General features: G+C 40.5%; 3 protein-coding genes across 18 annotated transcripts in view; 2 read left to right on the top strand and 1 right to left on the bottom strand.

The window, feature by feature from the left end:
• The window catches only part of LOC145457722 (THAP domain-containing protein 1-like), a 474,772-nt gene that overhangs the window by 269,156 nt on the left and 188,249 nt on the right, over window positions 1–17,367 (top strand). The window lies entirely within an intron of this gene.
• The window catches only part of LOC145457675 (NFX1-type zinc finger-containing protein 1-like), a 224,795-nt gene that overhangs the window by 57,451 nt on the left and 149,977 nt on the right, over window positions 1–17,367 (bottom strand). The gene's annotated exons all lie outside the window — the stretch shown is intronic.
• Window positions 12,043–17,367, top strand: part of LOC145457734 (ubiquitin-like protein 3) — a 245,928-nt gene continuing 240,603 nt past the window's right edge. Inside the window, exon 1 of the mRNA XM_080336010.1 lies at window positions 12,043–12,054. The gene's annotated coding sequence lies outside the window, so the exon portion shown is untranslated. The remainder of the gene's footprint in view (window positions 12,055–17,367) is intronic.

The raw sequence follows: 17,367 nt of genomic DNA, 5'->3' as shown, positions 1-17,367 counted from the left end.
TGGAATAATAATTAATGTCCTACAAAAGTAAAACTTGTTGTGTTTGCTTGTGTACTTTTTATCATTGTTTGTTGTGGTTTTGAAAGACGGGTGAGTTTACACTTAAATATAGTAAGCGGGACAACTCAAGTAATAAATTTTGCTCGGTTGAAAATCGACTCGTTTGAAAATACCGGTCAATGGAGTAACAGTATCAATATGAGTGGTATATTATTTTTCGCGAGATGCACCAATCTTCTAAGCATAACTTTTCAAAAATTCGTCATGTCATAGAGAAGTAGTCGGTTGTTTTGAACTCGAAACAAATGTACTTCGATTATCACGATGATGGAAATTACGATCAACACAGTATTTCGTAAGTGAATGTGTATCGTTTGGTATGTTCAGCAGTCGCTAAATGACAAAAATGGCAAACTGATGCAACCCGGTAGTTAAACGATACAGTTACAAATCGGATGTAAGCTTGATTTACAGATTACAGCTTGATGATGTAAAGCTCAACCACTCAAATGTGTTCATTGCAAAGTATTTGACCAAAAATAAAATATCAAATGGAGACTTCGGTTTCATTACCAAGCGAGTGAAAATTGTTTTCTGCTGGGTGTATATGATTTGCATTTAGAAAAACGATATAGATCGATTAAGCGACGCTGTTTCATATCCGTCGAGTGAGTAAAATTTATTTGGAGTTCGGTTTAGTGAGTTGCTAGGGATTCAATCACATGCAAGTACCGTCTTTTAGTGACTATGAATACATCTACTTTAGCGAATGATAGCGGAAAAATTTTCGGCTGCATTGTCGGTGTATGTGTTAGACAAATAATCTTAGTACACCTAACTATAGGATACATTTGGCAAACATCGTACAAATTGTTTCGTTGTGATGGTAACGACTTTCAGTGGTTTGGTTTCATGTCGGGAATTATTATTTGGGGGTTCAAAAACAATCAATACTACAAATGAACAACAATGCAAAACACGTTAAGTGAATTACAGCGTAGCAAGTACTTCCTTGATATTACGATTGTTGTGTACCAGATATTTCTAACTGAATTGAATGCATCTAGCAAACATATCCCAATTTACTTTTGTAATGATCAAAGTATGTGAAATGGTGCGAATGGAATAAGTATTAATCAAGCGGCGGTATGTCAATTCACCTAGCGTGATATCTTGACACCGGATAATGTACGAAAGTGTTTCAATTCCCACTGCTGATTACGATGATAAAGTGTTGTACCGGTTATTGTTCAACAAAGGAAATTGTTGTTTCATCTTTAGTCTTGGTTAGTGGAGACAATTACATTTGTAAAATATTTCCTGATATCTACAATACGCTGCGTGGTTTGTACCAAGGTGGAGTAATTTTCCTATCAAGAACATTTTAGACACACATAGTTTACAACTCAATATGTTAATAACAATGGTACTGAAAAGTTTGTTGTTATCACAATGATCTTTACCACAACGCCGGGTCTAATTAAAGCGAATAATTTAATAATCAAGTCATGATCAACTATTACATATGTCAAATCAATGTGTCAATCCTTATGTTTACATCATGATAATTTTCAATATAACACCTGTGTTCGAATGTAAGAAATGAATTCTCAACATGTTGGGCAGACTTTCAAATCTCGCATACTCAAACATATTATGTTAATCTCAAGTCACCGGCACCGAGAAGTAATTACTTTTATCTTACAAAATATACCGCAGAGTAATTTCTTTGTCTCACAGAATAGTAACGACTTTTACAGTTGAACAAAAAAGACGAGTTGACGGTATATGCCTAAAACCGAACTTGCTATGGATTGTAGATTGTAGCGATTACTCGTGTATGCTTGAATGTTTTCATACTGATACTGTTTGAGTTGATTGGGTGAGTTACTTACGATTTACTTGACAAGGTTTTTCCTTGTTGGCTCTTTGGAGTATGGTAAGATGGTAAGATGTCGAGACGTAATACTATTTCCGTTAACTCAATTGCAACGAAAAAATAACCAGATAGCTTGTTCAAGGTTTCGACAAATAGATTGAAATATTCCGATTTAACTCATCGTGTCGCAACTCGATCGTGGTATGCACAAGTGGTTGTCAAGTTAGAAATATTTACAACAGGTGCTATTTCATTGATTGATTCTATTGTGTGTAGTAACACATTAAAATATCGCGATAGTATTTACTGAAACTCTATTTGGTAAACGGAAAACTCAGTCGTGAATAGAGTTGTAAGTTTCAAGGATTGTTTCAAAGTATGATCTTGAAATGTGACTGGATCAAAGTTGGTGGTCGTGTTTGTCAATATATTTCAATTCAGACTATGTCAAAATCCAAATATTTCATTTTGGATTATCTGGATTTAACTTTAGTACATCCCCCGCGAATGGATTCCGACGCCGCACTATAACATTTTTGATGATAAGGACTCGATGATTTTCATGATAGAGTTGACGAGTGATAAGATGTGTGTTTTTGTTAAGAGTTTGATTTCAAGCTAATAAAGACAATAACTGTGTAATGCACATACTTGTGATTCTTGATTCTTGTAGAGTTATAGTTGGTATTGATTCTATAAGTGTGAAAACAGTGGCGCGGAATGTGCGAATAATTCGATGCGGCTGAAAGTCGGCGTCAGTAATATTCGGGTTACGGTCGAATCAAAAGATTTCTCAAAATAATTAGAATTGTACCGAATTAACACATTCAGATACGAATCAACTTGAGTTGTGTAGTAAGTTTCATTTCAAGTTGACAAATTGACACATTGATTGAATATTCTCATAATTCTTATCATACAACTAAAGTCAACCACGTTCCGAAGTGTCAAAACATATAGCAAGCATCAGAAAGTGTCAAATTGTTGGTTTTCGAATCACGGTCTGCGACGGCTCTGTGACAAACTAATTACCGAAATATTACCTTGTGAGCGATCGGTATGTCTTTAACACCAAGTCACTAAAATGGTTATGCCCGAGACATTATCTTGTCAGCGATCGCGGGGTTTTGCAAACTATTTCGCACATTTTTTTTTTGAAGTGTTAGTTTGTGAACGCGGTTATTTGTTGATCGTTTTTCGTGTCGCTGCTGAATACCGAATACTCCTGAATGTAATAGTGCTGACTGGATTAGTGGAATAATCGATAGTAGCACACGACTGCACGGAAACAATTCAGCGCGCAGGTCATTCGAAATATAGGTCGCACGCGTAATCCTCACAACAAACCACGTTTCCGTCCGCGCGGTTGTTGTTGGTGACTCGTACATATTCAACACCGCGCGAGAGATGCCTGAAAGTACGAATCACGACCGCAAGAACACATGGCGAGTCGCCACAGATCCCGTAAGAATACATGACAGACACATTTATCGTCGTTAGCATGTCGCCGCACGTATACCAAAAAACATTAGCATGCCACCACGAGTTTCGCGTTATCATGCGACCGCACCCATAAGACGAAAACGTTAGCATGTCACCCCCGCCATAAGACGAAAACGTTAGCATGCCACCCCGCCATAAGACGAAAACGTTAGCATGCCACCCCCGGTTTTCGCGTTAGCATGCGACCCCGCCATAAGAGCCCCAGGCACCGGTTGAGCGATCTACTACACTACTAATGACTGTACTGTACAGTGTACAACTGTACATTGTATAAGGTACCTTTAGTTAGTTGGTTAGCATGGATACGAGAAACTAGGGGAATTACTGCTGCTGTCGAATTGAATTCCTAATCTAGTAGTGATAGCGATAGAGATAAATATAAATTTGAAATAAAATATTAATCAGTGTTGGAAAAGGCTAGTGAGATTAGAGTTTGATCATTGTTTTGAGACATCGAGCAAACAGCCTGAACCGACCATTAACTCGGAATCGATTTGCAATTTTACGCCACTCTCCCTCACTCAGCATATATAGGACCTAAGGAATGGAGCCTATGTTTGTATTGTATGTGATTTATCAGCATCATTTACGAGAGAAAGCGAAGAGAGTGATGAGGTCAAGCCAGCCGGCCGTGTTGGCCCAATAATACCAAAAACCAATACATGAATTTACTGAGATAGTGTAATGGTTATGCGTCCGGCTTCTCGAGCGGTAGGTCGTGGGTTCGATTCCCGGCCGGGTCATACCAAAGACTCGAAAAATGGTATCCGCAGCTATCCTGCTAGGCGCTCAGCAATCACGGATAGCATGGAGGAGAAAAAAAACGGGGGCGCAGACTAGATGACCTCATGGGGCCGTATCGCAACTCCGTCGCCAAAGCATCTCGATGGTGCAGGCGAGAAAGAATATCATATCTCTCTCTCTCTCTCTCTCTGAATCTGAGTCCATCCATCCATATTCAACAGACCTAAAAATACACTGATTGTTTGTGTGCTGTGAATGTTGTTGAACAGACTGATTTAGTGTATGCATTCAACACCTAAATTGTTAATACATCGAGTATAATTCGTATCACGACAATTTTATTTATTTGAGAAAATGTTTCGAATGTTCAAAGGGTGCAAGAGCTAAAATACCACTCTTGGCCATAAGAATAGACTCGTATACAAACGGAATGAGCTGTGTCCTTTGGCTGTGTGTACACCAGGGTCAGGTCATTATGATCAGTATGGTAAAAGTTGACAAGCACTTCCAATATGCAAGGAAAATTACAGATCAGAGTCAGAGCCATCAAATCCAAATTATGTAGGCTTGCTGGCAATTTAAGCCAACAACTAGAATTATGCAAGTCTATTAATAAGTATCTGGTAATTTATATTCATACAAGGCTGACCGGTCACGAGTAATCGAGCATATTACTAATGTACGTAAAAAAAGTTTCATGCAATATTAGTGTATTATGGAAGCTTAAACAAAGGATTTCAAAACCATTGCTCCAAATGCTTCATTGAGCATTGAGCGAGTATTAATACTGTTCGAGGTCTGTACTCAGTCCATTTATTCATATATATTTGCACCATGAGCCTCATTGCTAACATAATTGCACTAATCAACAGGATTATATGTATGTATTCTCTAACCTCCTACTTTATTTCATCCATTCAGTTTTTATTTATATCTATTATTGCTGTCCAGGGACTCGTATTATTGTGTTCTGTATAATATATTATCAGTCGGATTTTGATTTGTTTATTTCTTTTGAAATTTATATAAAATTGTGATTCTCTTTTCATACAAAGCGCTGTATTATGTATATACTTTATTTATCAGATTTTCTGAAAATCATAGTATATCACTTTATGAAATTAAAATTGTGCTTGAACAATCAAGTTCCGGTTGACGCGAAGATCGTCATCATCATATAACGGGTATGCCAGTCAAAACCGATCAATTATTGTCTTTTACCGCGAATTTGCATGTTTGTTTTCTCTTGTCGTTCGACATAATAAATTATTCTCACTTTCTGTCTCTTGTGGCTTCATTATTAGCTACCTTCACAATGCATCATAGACTGTGTGAATACGACCTTATTGAAAGGCCGATCTGTATAAAGAGCTAAAACATATAATGCATTTCACATAATTTTTCCTCTAAATTCCTTGTGGTCAATTGGTAATTTAGCAGGGGAGATAGCGTAGTGGTGAGCGTCGGCGTCAACTACACAGGCAGACCGAATTCAATTCCCGCCGTCCGAGGTTATTCTCATGGGCTCCTCGTCCCCATATCGCTATTCAGGGCGACAAAAAAGCCCAGAAAAAATGCATCGAAGAGGACTGTGACATCGGGTCGAGGTGGATACCCTTTTAAGAGACCCCAACTGGTCGTTCGGCATCCCCCTATCCGTTCGTTACATCGCTTTGTGTTTTGTTTATCACATTGTTTGAATGTGTCTTGGGCACATGAAAATATAATCTGATGATAATTACGATAATCTAAACTGGGTCGCTATTTGATCTCAACTTGGAATACGATAGACGGGGCCTACGTAGGCGGGCCTGTGAATATCGTAGGCACCGCGATAGGTCTGCAGTCATCACAGCGAACAGTATATTTAACAAAGAATACCTTAAATCACCTTAGCAACAATTGTAGCTTATAGATAGTCTACTAAATGTAGTGCTCCTATTTTGTTGACTGAGATGAATTCACTAATCATACGCTATCAATCATATGCCCTTTCCCATGTGATCATCCAAAAGAGCCGTGAAAACATCGGCACCTATAGGGTTTATTGTTGTTTATTCAACTTTTTACTTTCGAACTGTAATCAAAATGATGCCACACAGAATATAGTGATTATCTGCAAGAAATTTTAACACATTTCCTCAGTTAATTTGCTATTATTGGTAGGAGCCTTAACCCGGTTTTGACCTACTTATAGTCTTATACCGACCCTATGACAGTGGTTCTTAAGCTTTTTTGACCACGACCCAAATCTGGGTTTAGTGGCATCTCGCGACGCAAGCCTCACACATAAAAAATAATGCATTTTCAATATCTAATATGCTACGATTTGCGGAAATGTATGACATAGACTCAGTGGCGGCTCGTGACAATATCGGGTGGTGGGGCAAGGGCCGCAAGCGACTTGTTATCAATATGACGTCACAGTAGCGTTTTTCAACGTTCATGATGGTCACATGAATTTCCCGTAAACAATGATTTTTAACGTAGGTGCCGCGAGAGGTTTGCCGGTGGCGTGACTTGAAGTGCGGTAACAAATGTTTTATTCATTGTTTTTTATTCAAATGATTATTTTACAAAATGTACGCGAACTAAGAATCGTTCCCATGCCACGAATCAATCATCAGGGTATCCTTAGTAGCATGCGTTATGATTTCGTGGTAGAGATTACGCAAGCGCCGAGTAAGACTATACCAAAAAATACACAGACCAACTACCTACAAAGAGCATTCGCATGACACCTTGTGGTGTTTTAATCGTTCCATGCTCAGCAATTCTGTAAAGTGCTGCAGCGCCTCCGACCCGATTTGTATATGGTAGGATTCTCGTCCCGAAAACGAGCAAAACAAGGCGTTTTTATCCTCGCCATAAGTAAGCCATTCATTTTTATCGAAATGCGCTGAAGAAAAGGCACGAGTGCGTTTTCCTCCGGCGTACGATTGGACCAATGGGCATTGGGCAATTTCTAGGCTGATACGGACCTAGTCGCTTTACCTCTAATTTTTGCTCTAAAGGCAGCTGGCTAAACGGCGTACGGAGCAAAGATTCAACACGATTCATGTTCGCACTTGACCTGACTACTTATCTGCAGAAATGGAAATGACTATAAATCGAGAGATTGCGTATGCCTTACTGGAAAGGTCAACGAGTTCGGACACATACGCAATTGTTATCTCATAGATTGGACAAGGAAATGTCATATTGAATCCAAAACATCATTCTGAAGAACTACGGATAGCATCCTCGGAAATTCGGTCCCGGTACAGCTTGGGAGATTTTGACCTTGAGGCTGGAGATTGTCACACGACACATACGGCTTACGGTCTATAGTGTCTACTGTCTATATGTCTGCTGAAAAATCGCCTTCGGAAAATATATTACCGAATAAATACGTGGATGAAAGCCGAAAACTCGGTACACTGTTACATGAAATCATCGAGAAGTAGCCTCATGACCGTTTTCGGTATGGTACACTGTCAAAATTAATACGAATTGATCAACGCCGAATTTTGCGTAAAATTTACTGAGGAATAGGCTGATCAAGCGATAAGCTGTTAGCCGCCATCGAAAACGAAACAGCTATCGCGCTTGACAGGGGTTGTAATTGTGAGCAAATGGCCCGAAGGCCACCATTCCACGGTGAAATTGACATTTGAGAATATAAAATAAAACTAAATATTTGAATGCAAACCGAGGATGTTAGTAAACTGTTTCATGATATCATCATCTCATCACCTATCTCAGTATGGAACACAGATACACCGGCTTTTGCGTGAAATCCGCAATGCGTTAGGTAGGCTAAGTGTCAGATCAGCGCACATCTCTACCATACTCGAACTTGATAACGAAATTGCTGCCCTAATCATTGAGTGCCAACCTTGAGACTTGGCACAGCGTTCGATACTAAAATCAAGACATACCATGTAAAAGCTCATGACGGATCTAGCTAAGGAGCATCGTTAAAATTAATGGAGACCAATACCGGCTTTGCGTGAAATATGTTTGCGATACATGACGGATCAGCACACACTCGACTTTGGAAACGGAATTACTACCCTAAACTTTGAGTAGAAACCCTGAAACTTAGGACAGTGTTAAATACCACCATCACGACATGACATACCAAGTTTCAAGAATTATCATGGTGTGAAACACCATCAAAATCGACCTATACCAGCAAAGGTCGACTCAACGCATATCACGGTATCCGAGTTCAGACATAGATACGATTGTTACATCACACCTTAGGGGCGACAGGCATATATGCCCCGGTTGCTCGGCCATTTTACGAATAGGAGAGAGTATATCACCGTTTCTTAATTGTGCGCGGCTTTGAGAGAATAGATAGTGAAAGCTTGTTATGAGCGCTACCGGGGCAAGCCCCGGCTAGGCATTCACAAAGCGAAAACACAGAAGAGAATTCGATTTTCGCAGAGACTTCGCTATGTATGGGCATTTGCAAGCGAAAGCACAAGAAGAACGCGGGTTTCGCTGTGATCTCGGTATATATTGTGCGCTGTGCGTCTATAAATGGTTAAATTGTTATTGAACAGAATTTTAGGTGGGGCAATGCCCCAGTTGCCCTATAGGACGAGCCGCCACTTCATAGACTATAGAGAACACGCAGACAACAGTAATATGTGGCGCAACTCTATGAAATATGCGTGACACATAGGGGAGATGTGGTACCGATGGATCACTGGGACCGAAAATACTTGAAAAATTGTTCAGGATAATTCCATGATTACACTCCGTGAATTTGTCTACAATTACATGCTGACAGAATCTTTCCTCGCATGCAAAAAAATTCGACCTCCGTAAGTTGGGGTCTGTGACGAATGATTTACGTTTTAGGGGGTGTAAAGTAAATTTGGATCGACCTTTTCATTTCTCTATATCACCTTTCAGACTAACAAACCCGCCATAATTTTTGGTGTGAAGTATAGGGCTTGTATCAGGGTATATAATGGCACGTATTTTTTGAATCAATACCATCCTCGAGTGGACTATTTTCATGTCAATTACAATATTTATGGGGTGGGGGACCTATGGTACCATAGCCAAATCAAGCGAAGTAAATGGACCAACTAATCACATAACAACAGAAACTCGTCTACATATATATAGGCTGTAAAGCATAGTTACATGTGGTGTTTAATCGCTATTACGAGGTATTTGAAAGTCAAAATGTCGATTTGCGGGTAATATGTATGTGGCATTAATTTTGTAAGTTTAGGCGTAAATCAAAATATGATTTTAGGCCAACATTTGAGTTGATATAATCTATTTTATTCTTGAAGGTCGCGACGAAACATTATTCATTGGCTTGCTGTTGCTTAGCTTATAGTACACAACAAAACAAGTTAACAAATTTGAGTTTTTGAGCGTATGTCTCATAGGTCCCATGGTCGTGTGCCTTTGGACCCACCGGGTATGGGGACCGATGACACGTTCGAGCAACAAATTTTAAACGTTCATAAATATTTTTTGAAAAGGCAGATATTCATGTAAATGTCCGCGATAGATAGAGCTTGTATCGAAGTGTTGAGACAACAAAAGATCTGCTATTCTCGGCTGAAAATTTGAGGGCCAGAGATCATTTTGCAATTTTCGATCCATCGGTACCACATCTCCCCTATGTGATTTCAAATTGGGGTGCATATTTTTACTCTGCGGCAGCATTTGTACTGCATTTGTACGACATTTGGGCTATACTGTCCACTCCTATTGCAAGAACGGGACTATTCGGTGCCGATCATTTCGACCATCGGACATATCAATGTCGAAGGTTTCGGCCAACCAGCGACGGTATTTTTTTTTATCAAAGGTTTTATCGATCTCTTTGGCACCGCACTTTGCCCAGCCCTATGTTGGCCAGAACTTCATGTCTTCATGTGTTCTGGCGCGGCGAAGGGGTTGGCCTCAAAATACCTGTGTCTCTTGGTGTCGCACCCGCTCGTTTTACACCCCTACACTAAAGCATCCCAACGATCTCCGACGGCTTTTTCCAGAGAAACCAATGTCCGACAAATCTTATCATGAATTCAGACCAATTTGCCAATACAAAGGTCGGCATATTTTCATGATCAAGTCACTCTGTAGTAACGACTTTTCTTGGTGTCTCACTGATTGGCTGTAGTACCCAACAGTGATCTTGGACAAAACAACTCACAGAACATCGCGCGTACCGCGAACAATTTTTTTGTTGCGAGAAATTCAACAAATATTACATGCGTGTTAAAAGATCGCTCTGGTACCGTCGCGACCCATACTTTAAGAACCCGCGCTAAATGATTAATCGGAAAAGTGAAAGAAAGAGATTACAAAAACTTTATGATGTAATTCATCAAATGAAAACTCGGGGCATACGAGTACAGTAAAAAACTGTAAACGCTGGCTATAACTTGTACTCCTCAAAGTAATACAAATTGATTTCAAAGTATAGAGGTCGTTATCACTCGCACACAAAGCTAGGCTACACACCTATCCAGACACTGCGACGATATGGTACGTCGACCGTCCTTAGCAGACGCAGTATTGTTTTCTGTCGACTCATCGACATTTGTCATTCTATATTGAATTACAACATGTCCCTCAAATGACCGTTCTACAACTTGTTTACAATGGGCATTGTACGTCATAATAGAGAAGTAATTGACTATACTCCAAACATTTAAGCAAAAGGAAAGCTCTCACTCGTATTAGGGTAATTCCCAAAGGCCCAATGAGCGGATTTGATATATTAATAGATAACTAACCTACGCACGGATAGATGCGCAACACGTGATTCACGGTTGACTCGTGCGATGGTCCGTTGATTTGTGGTCGCTTCATAGCATACAAGCGGCTGGTTGTCGGCCAGATTGACTGTAAAAGATGCAGTTATGTCTGGTTTGGATATGACGCAGGACGTTGAAAACAGATAGCCTAATTTAGTGGTACAGCCGTTGGCGCGGCTATCAAAGCATTGATATCAGTAAGATATTTGATGAGCAAAAGACGTCATGATATTCATTCAATTAATGTTATCAATTGGTTTCAATATTGACTTGACTAAGGTTTCCTTGATATGATTTGATTTGTATAATCATCAGAGGTGGTCAAAGTAGTCAAGAAAGCTACCCAAGTATAAGTAGAAGACTTCTTGAAGTACAAGTAGAATTGACTGACTTTAAATCTACCCACGTAAGTAGTTGTGAAAACGATCGTAATTGTTTCGCATGGAATGTCAAAAGCTGCGAATCGAGCTATGCAAAAGGTGCAGAGCTTGATTGATATTGATGCATACCAGGAGGTATCCAATTTTCCACAGAGTAACCATGGGTTGAAAATGATAGTATTGATATGGAAATGCGATACTAATGCTCCGTTTACTCGAACAGCCCATTTTCGAAAACATCATGGTACTGCGCCCTCCCCCATATTGTAAGTCCCGTAGTTTAGTCGAATAGAAATACGGAGAAGTTGTATCGGATACGGTGCAAACACTTTGCGCGATTAGTAAACATTAATAAAAGTTATGGTGGATCGTAAAAATGCCAATTCTGTAGCTTTATTTCCGGAAATTGAAGGCATGACTACACTAGCTTTCATACGTCAACATGTATGTTCTCCAGACAAAAGAACTGAAACTAATTAGAACTTACAGTAATTGAAAAATAAAAACACTACTTTTAAAAGCTGAAAATGTATTTCATGTCTTTAGTCCAGGGAGTTTCAAAGGTGGTATGCTAAAACGGGTCTAAAGCTAGAAAAAAAAGTCAGAGTCCAATTTTCCAGATTAGGACACGCCATGGACTGCTAGATTACGATATGATAAGGTTGCGAAACATCAGTTTCAAACGTTCTGATGGGCAATATATACTGTTATGAAATATTTCATATGGGCGACAATGCGATGTGAACGGTTGTATTACGGTTGTATTACGGTAAGCATCTCTATTTGGACGCTTCGAGATGCGAAACCCTTGTGGTACAACCTTCAATTCTCCAATCACCGGATCATGAACCTAGGACGAGTATGGCCGACGGCCTTCACAGTCCGACCCCGGGATCTGCGCTTGCTCTTCGAGCACCAGTCATCTCAGGCACAAGCAGGGTGGCGGGGGGATCAGTGGCCGCAGACGCCCCCTCTCAAAGCCTGCTGGCGCCGATCGTTTGTACCTAAACCAGAAGGAAAAAAGGTAGAAACGATGAAGCAACCAAGATGGGTGCTTTGTGTCCTATGACACAAAGGACCCTATTACGGCGCTTGTGACGCCGTGCTGTGGTGTGAAACCACGGTACTCCAGACCCCTAAATAAATGTGAACGGAACCACTCAACCCGCTACCTAAAATATGTTCAGCGATACTCTCGTGAAATCGCGACGCAAACCGCGACGAAAATTCTGGACTTTACTCAACTTTTATGAAAATTTAATGTTGATACTCCGTGAAAATTGCCCCGAAATTCCTCCGGCTATCTTCCTGATTGGAGGATTAAACTACTTCTACTTGACAAACTGAAAATAGCGAAAAGTTAGTAAGTAGATCACAAAATATGACGAAGTAGAAGTAGCGGGAAATTGGATCTATTTGAGTAAGTATTCAAGTAGTGGAAAACTACTTGAGTAATTCAAAAAAGTAAAAGTACTTCATTATTTATCACCTCTGACAATTATAATCATACATAGGTTTGGTGTTGTTTTGTTGGTTTGTTGTTAGTATTGTACATATGGTGTTCGGCTACTGTGGCCTTTTACACCAGGTCTCAAGAGTCTGACAAATCCATTAGCGTCACAACTGTCTGACAGTGAAGATAACGAATTCAGCCACTGGTAGTAAAATCCGTGGATCTGATAACAGTTTTGTGAGCTGAAACGGTATGCCTAGATTCGCCGCTGTCGTCTTCAAGTGATCGTGATGGGTCGAATAGCGTTCGCAATCAATTAAAAAGTGTTCGACCGTCTCCTCGATATAGCACGTATCGCATAAACCTGTCTCGTGACATCCGATTCTGCGAAGGTGCCAGTGGAGTATACAGTGGCCCGTTTGCAATCTTATCATAATTGATGAGATTGTTCGTGATGATATATGCTGCAGCTTGGCATGACTGTTTGCGAAGCGAATATCTCGTGATATTGCGAATAATCATCTGATTCCATGAATTCATCATCCCATCTTTCCTCACAGTGTTCGGCCATTTGCGATCTCACTTCCTTGATTGACAGCGAGATTTGTTCGACCACACGAGCTGGGGTTGGGCCCGCTGCACTTCTGGCTAGCCGATCAGCCTGCTCGTTTTGACCCACTCCTCTGTAGCCAGGAATCCATATTATATGCGTAGTTATGTTGCTCCGCGACAAATTTCTGCAAGACAGAATAATTTGAGTGATTAACGAATTCTCATACTGACGATTAACTATGGTCCAAATGGCACTTGGACTGTCTGAAAAAATAGCTATTTTACACCGTGAGCGAAGATTGGTTTCAGCCCATAAGAGACCCTTCAATATCCCGACAAGCTCCGCAGTAAATACGGACACTTGTTGTGGGAGGGCGACAATAAAAGAGTACTTATCACTCTCGACTCCTCGCCACCTCATCCGCGTCAGTGGTGTCTTACAAAAGCCTAGAGGTGGGCCGTGCTATAAGTCGGCAGTTACGGAAAATAAGAAGAATATCGGCCTGGTGTAAATGACCATAGTAGTCGACAAACACCATGAATGCCCCAAAACAAACAATCACTCTCGACAAAGAATCCTGCGCCACGTCCGTGGTCGTTTTTAGAGCCGTCACTGTAGATCCTTGTATGGTTCCTACATTTTTCATTAATGTACTGGTTACAAGTTAGCAGGGTTGTAATGACTCGAGTCACGATTTTCTGATGACTCGACTTGACTCGAGTCATTTTTTCAAAATACGGAAATGACTTGACTCGACTCGACTCGAGTCAATCTGCCACATTGTTCTGAACAATGCCGATATTTCAGACTTGGAGGACAGATTCTAGGTGGATCAGTGCCTGATCAATATTTTAATTTATATTTTCGGAATCGGTGCAACAGTAGCTTTCGATCAAGACCAGATTCAGTAATTTTTGCGCTCGGGAAGATAGCTTTTGGGTTGCCAGAAATCCTACAGTCGCTTACGCAAAACAATTCTCCACTCCAGCCTCGGCGAAGCGGATCGAAGCTGCAAAATCGGTCGTTGCCGTTCCATGTTTAATTTCTATAGATATAACGCTTTCGCAAAATTTTGAGAGTTACCGGTATCAGCTCACAATACGTTTTATGTTGAAGTTATAGGCGATTGTCTTGCGTACTGGTGTGGTTTTCCAATAGCAAGTCCCTATGCTAAACTTCCGGCCAAATGTTATGGAGGGGCATTTTAAAAAGGTATTTAAGAATTTGGGGATAGTGGGGAATGAAGACTCGGAATAAATCTGAATTGGGGAATGAAGCAAAAAAGGTCGGGAACCACGGCTACTGACGGTTCAGTAGAACCGAGCACACATTACCAGCCTTTTCTTGACTTGTAAGGGTAGAACTGGGTCCACAGAATGCATTAGGGCCCTAAGAATTATCGCGCATTATCCTTTAACTTATAGAGATCCGTCTAAGTAGCTGTCTTCATTAGATATGTCAGATTATTATGATATCGATTTCCCTAACCCGCTTGTGGTGTAGGGCTCCAGAGACACGTTGCGCTGCTGAGTGCTGATACTATCTATAGTCGCATTGGTCAAGTGTTAGCACACATTACTAGCCTTTACTTGACCTGTAAGGGTAGAACTTGGTCCGCGAATGCAGCAGGTAAAATGTTGATTAAAGGTTTACAGCAGGGGTGTTGAACTAAACTGGGATCGCGGTCCGGATTCAATCCATTATAAGATAGATTGCGGGCCGGGCCAGTCAAAATATTCCAAAATGTTACCACCAAATCCTTACCTTTGTTTTTCCCTGGATGCTCTATATAGCACTTGTCAGGAATATAGGAGTTTTAACCGAACAGTGACGTTCACGTTGGAATTTGGTTTATCATTTTTCAATCTCCACTGGGATTTATCCGAGTGCCAGAGACCTTTTGCTTCTGAAGCAATACAGCGGTATCATTGCCGCGACGCCAGCTGAGTTCTCCCACTTTCGCTGTGCAACCGCTCTTTTGCTCTTGAGCTACTCTCTCGTTTCGCCAGACAGCATAGTTGGGTCCCAATGCCAATCTCCATAACAATGAAAAATTCGAGGCTGATTGTGGGGGTTCCAGAGCCGCGAGCGGAATAAAATTTATATTTTCGTAATCAGTGCAGAGCCAGCTTTCGATTGATACCCGTTTTACCAAATTTAATGCTCGACAAGCCGGTCGAAAATGACCGTCAAATTGCCTGTTGCCAAATTGAAATTGTGACGTGATACAATTTCACTGAGCCATGAGATTTGCTTGTGTCGACACCATATAGGACACTATGATGTAACCAACTATACGTCACGGGGGTCACAGAACACCAATGGTTACAATACTGACCTGATTAGATAGCTATATACCCTACGTACCGCAAGCTACGACAATGTTCCCTCTAAGCTGCGCACGTGCGCAAATGCGCAGCGCTGACACGGTCTCTCCGCACAGAAAATCCAAGTTGCGCACAAAAAATCCGAAGTGATGACCTTTTATTAGTCGTTCCGCACTGTTGTCCAAGGGTCTGCGCAGTGAGTTGGTGAGTGTGCGCAGACTCGTCACAAATTAGAGGGAACATTGGCTACGACCTTTGATATATTACTATTCCCCATGACAGTTTCATTGATTGTTGCGTCCGTAGGAAAACCAAGTCACCGTTCCGAGTGGCAAGTCCTCTGATTTCCACGTTCACCCGACTCAACTGGAGTCATTTTTATTTAGTCACACAGTCAATCCGAAATCGAGTAATTTTACGAGAAGGTCGCACCAAACTAAATTATAATTTTTTCAGTCACGAATCATCAACGGGTCATGTTTTATCATCATGAACTAGAAATGTGGCGTAATAGCTGATCTTCTACCGCATGGTAGCTTTTAAGAGTCATGTGATAGTGAAGTTTGTTGAGATTTCAGTGATTTTTATAGTAGTTTGAGCGTGAAAAAAAATTATATGGCACTGGAATATATTGTTGAATACTTGAAATTCGAAAATGCCGTCGCGGGCCGCACAGAATGCTCGCGCGGGCCGCGTGTTTAAGACCTCTGACTTGGTATGTGTTTTCATTATTATTAGATATGACGGATTCGAGTTCATCCTAACGTTTACGGTGATTGTGACACAAATATATCGTTATTCTTATCGGCACGGTCGTATGCTAACCAGAGGTGGTCAAAGTAGTCAAGAAAGCTACTCAAGTAGAAGTAGCGACGAACAAATCTACTCAAGTACGAGTAGAAGTACTTCTTACATAAGCAACCTGAAACTACTTGAAGTAGAAGTAGAATTGGCTGACTTTAAAAGTACTCAAGTAAGTAAGTAGTTGTGAAAACGATCCTGATTGGATGGATTATAACAAGGTGCAAATTGAGCTATGTGATAGGTGACGAGCTTGATTCATATTGATGCATACCAGCAGGTATCCAATTTTCGATAGTATAAGCATTCGTCCACATCATGGGATGAAAATGATTGTATTGATAAGAAATGCGCTGCTAACCCTCTGTTTTCTCGAACAACACGTTTTGGAAAATAGCATGGTATGGCGCCATCCCCCATATTATAAGGGTTGTAGTTTAGTCGAAGAGCAATACGGAGAAGTTGTATCGGATACGGTGTAAACACTTTGCGCGATTAGTAAACGTTAATAAAAAATATGGTGGACCGTAAAAATGCCATATTGTGTAGCTTTATTTCCGGAAATTAAAGGCATCACTACACTTGCTTTTATACTTCAACATGTATGTTATCCAGACAAAAGAACTGATAGTAATTATAACTCAAAGTATATGATACTGGGAATTGAAAGTGAAGTATAAATACTACTTCTAAAAGCAGAATATGTATTTCATGTTTTTAGTCCAGAAAGTTTCAAAGGTGGTACGCTAAAACAGCTCTAAAACTAAAAAAGTCAAATTCCACTCTTCCAGATTAGGACACGCCATGGACATGCTAGATTACGATATGACAAGAAAATGCTAGATTGCGAAACATCAGTTTCAAACGTTATGATGAGCCATATATACTGTGATGAATTATTTCAAATGGGCGAAGGGCAACAATGTGGTGTAAACGGAACCACGCCAA

This window comes from Botryllus schlosseri, chromosome 15 (assembly GCF_051294905.1).
Source record: "Botryllus schlosseri isolate E-star chromosome 15, Bs_hap1, whole genome shotgun sequence".
Taxonomy (NCBI): Eukaryota; Metazoa; Chordata; class Ascidiacea; order Stolidobranchia; family Styelidae; genus Botryllus; species Botryllus schlosseri.
This window is presented reverse-complemented; position numbering and strand designations above follow the sequence as displayed.